The sequence below is a fragment of the Periplaneta americana genome, chromosome 14, assembly GCF_040183065.1.
Source record: "Periplaneta americana isolate PAMFEO1 chromosome 14, P.americana_PAMFEO1_priV1, whole genome shotgun sequence".
NCBI lineage: Eukaryota > Metazoa > Arthropoda > Insecta > Blattodea > Blattidae > Periplaneta > Periplaneta americana.
In genome coordinates, this window is record NC_091130.1 from 87,729,090 (window position 1) to 87,735,769 (window position 6,680).

General features: G+C 31.8%; 1 long non-coding RNA gene across 1 annotated transcript; it reads left to right on the forward strand.

Moving 5' to 3' along the window:
• Window positions 1–505: 505 nt before the first annotated feature.
• LOC138713542 (uncharacterized) lies at window positions 506–5,984 on the forward strand. The gene is made up of 3 exons (XR_011335900.1): window positions 506–727; window positions 1,771–1,900; window positions 3,523–5,984. It is a non-coding gene; the product is annotated as an uncharacterized lncRNA (long non-coding RNA).
• Window positions 5,985–6,680: the final 696 nt, after the last annotated feature.

Consider the following 6,680-nt stretch of genomic DNA (forward strand, 5'->3'; position numbering starts at 1 on the left):
TTCCTTAAAAACGTTTTTATGCGTTTCAAGGAAGAAAAACATATTTCTGGCTTAGCAGTGGTCATTGGTGTTGTAACCAAAATATTTAACAACTTCGATACTTCACAGAATGGATCCTGTAAATTGTTGGATACTATGTACTGTGACAATTGAACAGCCATCTATATTTCGGAAGTCAGGTTTTCCGTATAGAAATCCAACTTGTATCTGGAACACTCTTTTGTTCAGTATAGTATCTGGGGAGTTTAACTCAAATGATAGATGTTGGATGCTCATAGATGTTCCATAGTTTGCCGCATGTTGTCAGGGCTGGCTGTATTTCGATCACAGAGTTTGTAAAATTAACAGTACAAAACTCTTTGGTTTCGAAAATTCTTTGGTTATAAGTTTTGCCAATATGACAGTTTTAAACAGATATTATTAATATCCATTATATACAGAATGTGTCAGTTTTATAATATTCGGATTATTATTACTATCACTATATAGTTATTTTGCATTTTCATTCGAGGACAAAGTAGCCATATTAGTGTACTGTGTATGACCTATTAACCTCATTTGTTCAGTTGATCAATTGTTGGATGTTGGCATTCCTATTCTGTTTAAATCTTGTATAAATTATGGAATGGACGAACATGGCTGCTTAAGGAAGAAATTTGAACAGATCGAGTTAACTGAGAAGTTACTGGTGCTTTCCTGCAACAAGAAATAATTCGCAACGTTAAAGGTAAGAAAGAAATATGTTTGAGATTACATCTACACGGTTCAACTTTTCCTTCAACTTCACACATTCAAGCAATGCCTGCAAGATTGGTATTTAATAATAACGGAAGTGCACACAATGTGCAGGATAATATATTATTTTAGCTTTCGCTGCTGCAGAACTTGGTCAGTGAAACTATAATCGGTTTTTACACTCCATCACATGCTATTTTGGTATTCTAATATTAATATGGCGTACCTTGTAGATAGAAAATCTTAATGTATCTTAATTCAACATGTGCTTTAAACTTGATTCTTTCAATATTCTTCCCAGACTGCGTGCGTACGAGCATGAAAAACTGAACCGTGTAGATGCAGCTTAACTGCACCGTCATGTTTTCTCATTTAAACTGAATTCTTCCATCTTATCTTAAACGTTTATTAAACTGAGATCTGTAATTGTTTTCACGGATAAACTTCAGAACGCGATTACCTTCCTTCTACCACTACCACATGATGAACTAACTTCTGTGTTGAATTACAACAGTCTATTAGGCCTAACTACAATTACGCCAAGAGCTTTAAAGGTAAGCTAACAGAAAGCCTACACTCCAATATAAGCTAACAGAGTTAATATACACTTTGGGTATGAAGGAACATCTTATTTTTGTATATAGCTAAGTTAAGTTGGTCAGACATCTTAAAATTCGTGGGACAGAATCTGATATGACTAAATATGTTGTTCCCGGTGTAATTCTTTACAGTTGCGTTACCAAAGAATGGGGTACCTTAGCTTGGTAACGCAATAGTAAAGAAGTGTTGTTCCCGAAAAGATATATTTTAGAAATTTGACTTTACAGTTAACAGTAGTACCTTTACTGGAATGATTTTGATAAAATAAAAAGAGTTAAATTGCCGGAGATATTTATTATTTTTATAGACTCGTGGATAGAATTCTTCCAGGAATATTTCACAAACGTTGATTATACTGCAATCCTTCAATTGTTCTATGAAATGTAGTGTTATTAATGCATTATATGGTACTAGGCTACTGCTGGTTTGTTTCAGTTAATAGAAAGACAAATGGCGGAGTTTTACACTGTGAATGTGCTGCAGTGTACTGTCAGAAATCGGATAGTAATGAGAAGACCTGGTTATTCCTGTTTTTTGCGCCAAGTAATGCAGCACAGCTTAAAAGGTAAGCAGTGGCTTTGGCATAAGCTCAATGCAAAGATATCCTTATATATCATCAGTAAATAGTCAGGGTTGGTAAACTGTAGTGATTTTTAAATTTAAGTGAGAATTATTTGTCAAATTCATATTTGTTTATTAAAATGAGTTTTTGCCTTCTTTTGTAATTCATTTTAAACTTAATTTGTGCATTAGTTCCTACATAATTGTGTATTTTGTTAATGTGTTATTTTAAGTAATTAACAACATTGCTTCAAAAATAATTTACTATGTTTACACATAGGCCTCATTATTAATACATGAAGAGTTACAGCACTAATAACCTGCACTTATTATTGTTATCCAAATATTGAAACCCTATTTTACCTTTGGTATATTAGGGTTGTAGTTTGTTACATGTGAAGTACATTATGTAGTGATAATACACAATTTTAAAGAATTAATAGTAGGTGTGAATCATAGTTACAATATAAATACACTAATTAAGAGACAGTAAACAATACTAAATACGTTATGCAATAATTACTTTCAGTTAAAACAAAATGAAATAAAATTAGAAATTATAATCGAAGGTGTAGAGAAATTGCAAGATTATTACATTAATTTGTGATCTTATACATAATTTTAAGCAATATTAATGAGATAATGCACAGAATTTGCGTAGTTATAAATAAAATACCTATTATATAGTTGGTTTGCGATAGTAAAGAAAAAATAAAAACAAAATTACTTACGGTTACAAACTATATACCTGTCATCAAATACTCAACAATACTAAAATCTATAATACAAACATAGTTATTGTTGTCGTTACTATTATTATGTCCCAAAGATAGACACCTTGTTTATCTAACTTGCACTTAATGATAATAATAATTAGCTTAGAATTAGGCAAGATATTATGCTCAGTGTGTTAGTCATTAGAAAAGAATTCAACTATTTAGGGAGATTAATATTTACAAATAAATTTATCAGAAGAGCTTAGCATTGTGTGTTTTCAGAATAAATACGTAGTCCATTTGGCATTGTGCAACTTTTACTTTGAATATTGTTATGAGCTACAACTATTCATTTCAATCCTCAGCATCATACTGTGCTTTAATTAGGTGGTGATTCCGAAAGTAGGCTCTACTTGACTACCTGTACCATGTGTTCTGTTGCTCCTTAATTAGGAGTTGGGAAAAGACATATGAGAAGCAAACTTTCAAAACCTGTCCATTTCTTCAGAAAATGCTAGAATTATATGTCTGTAATAAACAAAGATTTTTCTGTGGTAAAATTTTATATGAATTCATAGGAAGAAAAATATATTTCACCATAGAAAATATTTTGTTCATTGCAGAGATGCAAGTTTGCTACTCATATATATTGCTAATAGTTTTAAGAAGCAGCAGAACAGACATATGTAAAGAGTTTATATTTTTTTTTTTTCAGGAAGTTAATTTCTCATCTTAATCATGTTAGGTGCATATAATTTTAATCTGTGATTTAAGTAGTAACAATTATTTGATGTAAATAAAATGAAAATTATTTTATTTACATCATGATTAAATCATTAATTTAAATTAATACCAACCCTGGTTTGTGTATTTTTTTTTTAAGATAATAATAGAATTTTGATTGTAACAGGTACCGCATGTGGGCAGCTGTGGCAGAAAATCCTCATCCTTACAGAAGGGCCTATATATGTGCAAGCCATTTTCGCAGTAATCAGTATAAGGGTGACTTCAGATATAACTTACTAAGAGGGGCCATTCCATCAAAGGTTGCTTGGTATCCCACTCAAGAACTACGACCCACTTCATCACCAGCCTACTTACATTAACCTATTTCACCACCTAACATAATTGCTTCATTCATTGCACTTCACTGTGGCATCAATTTGAACCTGTATTCTCTTTCATTGAGTGATTCATTCATTGTCTTTATCTTTTAACAAAATTGTGTTTAATTTTGTTGACAAGTGTATGGTAATGGACTTCATTCACTATTATTATTATTATTATTATTATTATTATTATTATTATTATTATTATTATTATTAAAGGTAACATGCCAAGAAGGCATTTGGGGGGCATGGAGGTAGAGCCCCATGCTTTCCATGACCTCGGTACTAGAATGAATTATTATTACTATTATTATTATTATTATTATTATTATTATTATTATTATTATTATTATTATTATTATTATTATTATCATTGTTATTTCATTTCGTTTAATGTGTTGATTTCTTCAGTTAATTGAAGGAAAATAAGGGGAATTCATTCATTCATCTGAAAAAAAAAAAGTAGAGTACTTGACTTCTACATTATGAGCAATATATTTTTGTAATATACTGTATAGGGCAATGGTAAATCTAACGATCTTTAAGACCCTAAGTTAACATTACATAGTAATATAAATACAAATAATAATTACTAGTACAATGAGCATTTCAGTTGTGTCATCTATACGGCATAGGAGGGAGTCCAGTGGCAGCAATACGAATCTGCAGCTTCTGCAACTGGTGAGATTTGGGTGCATTATTTAGAATTTTTAGAGAGTAAATATGTTGTTGTTTTCTAATGTCAGGCGTTTGACAATAAAGTCACTTGACCTGTTGCACTCCAATATTTTTCAAAGATATTATCATGACCAGAGTAAATATTTTGATGTTTTCTAATGCCAGGCATTTGACAATAAAGTCATTTGACCTCTTGCACTCCAGTATTTTTCAAAATTATTGTCATGGTCAGCCACTGAAGCACAGATTTTGAGGTGTTCCGAATCCATTTCTTTGTTTGAGTAGCACAATGGACAGTTAGGAGACTGATATATTCCAATTCTATGCAGCAAAATAGTCCCCCAATCGGATTTCTGGGCGGGACTACTTTAATGGTACAGAAGCAACTAAATTTTTTATAATGGAATGCTTGTCGTATAACATCAGCTAAGAAGAGAGTAAATATGGTACAATATTTTGTCTCTTCTCACTTTATAGATCTCTTGGATATGGAACAACAAGTTTTGACGGAGAAATCATTGTAATAAGTGAAAGTCTCAGGAATCTTCTATGCCACATCAATAAGTTTAAGAATGCAGTTATATTGTCAGACTCCAAAGCAGCTATTCTATCAATAGTCTCTAAATACATACTTTCATCTCAAACAGCAGAAATAACTAAAATACTCTCTCAATTAATATCACTCAATAAAAGAATTGTATTCCAGTGGATACCATCCCATTGTGGAATCCTGGAAAACGAGAATGTGGATGCTTTAGCAAAGAAGGGCAGCACTGCTACTTACAGACCTGTTACTAAATCTACGTATTACTCTGTGAAAAGATTTATTAAATCTACATACTTAGACTTCAACAAACAAAATTTGATAACACAAATCTCAAGGGAAAAAATGGAACTCTCTGCATCATAATCCACAGTTAATTCCCGATTTACCACGAAAATCGTCTGTAGCTGCATTTAGATTGGCAACAGGCCATGACTGTCTGGCCAAACAAACACCTGCATAGAATTGGAATATATCAGTCCCCTAACTACCCACTGTGCAACTCAAACCAAGAAATGGATTCGGAACACCTCAAAATCTGTGCTTCAGAGGCTGGCCATGATAATATCTTCGAAAAATATTGGAGTGCAAGAGATCAAATGACTTTGTCAAACCCCTGGCATTAGAATACAACAACAACATATTTTGAGCAATGGGGCCACAACCAAATCAGACACTCAGTATCAAAGCTCAAAATTAGGAAATGTTGCGAAGTATAGACTTATCTCTAATAAATTGTATTGTACTTTTTCTAATATGTTCAGTGTTTTGAATCAACTATACATCAGAGAATGAAAAATAATTTTTTTACTTGTATTTCTTAATGGTGTTTTTATTAAAAGTCTAAGTTAATTTTATGTCTGTTGTAGACAAATAGTTTTCTTTGTATTCTTTATCAGTGGTAATTATTGATTACTTAGATTTTTAATATCCATATATTAAAACTAATGGCAGTTACTTTTAAAAATAGATGTTCAGCTCTGACGGTGTAAAACAAATAAAGTGGTGTTTTATAAATGTTTATGAACGTGCGTTGTACTATGTCACAGCAAAACATCTTATGACTATTTTCAAGCTAACGTTTGACATAAAAAAATTAAGAGCGAATTATAATTATATAACTGACCAATAATAACTTCGAAGTCAATATTCCAAAGTCAATCTTTGTTTTTATCTTCCAATACATGATACATAACATTATTTAAAAATAGTGCTTAAGGTGTTTTGGAGAGAAGTATCCTATCCTATTCGCATCCTGTATCTCAATTACATATTTGATCTAGAAGATTCAAAAACTTTCATTAGTCAAATTTGATAAATTAATTTAATAAAAGGGTTAAATGACGGTGTGTGTTAATGTTTTTCAGTTTCATGTTCAACCATTATATTTATATTCACATGTTAAAACAAAAATGTGATATAAATATTGTGGTTAAACATGTTATTTAAACTGATAAACCATTACACACTCCTTTGGCGATATGAAAAATACCAGTATGTGTTGGTATAATAGGTATCTGCAGTACCGATCGTGCTCTAATGTTGGCATAACGGATACCTGTAATACCGATCGGGCCGTGTAACAAGGGATGTAGTTCCGCATTCTGCCGCTATGTGTAACGAGATGTAGTTCCGATGTTTTGCCGCCAAGTGTCTCGACGTCGCGTCAATAGCGTGTCGAAGGTAATGCCACAGTCTAATACTTACAGTCGCGCAACTTCAACACTTTTTTTTTTT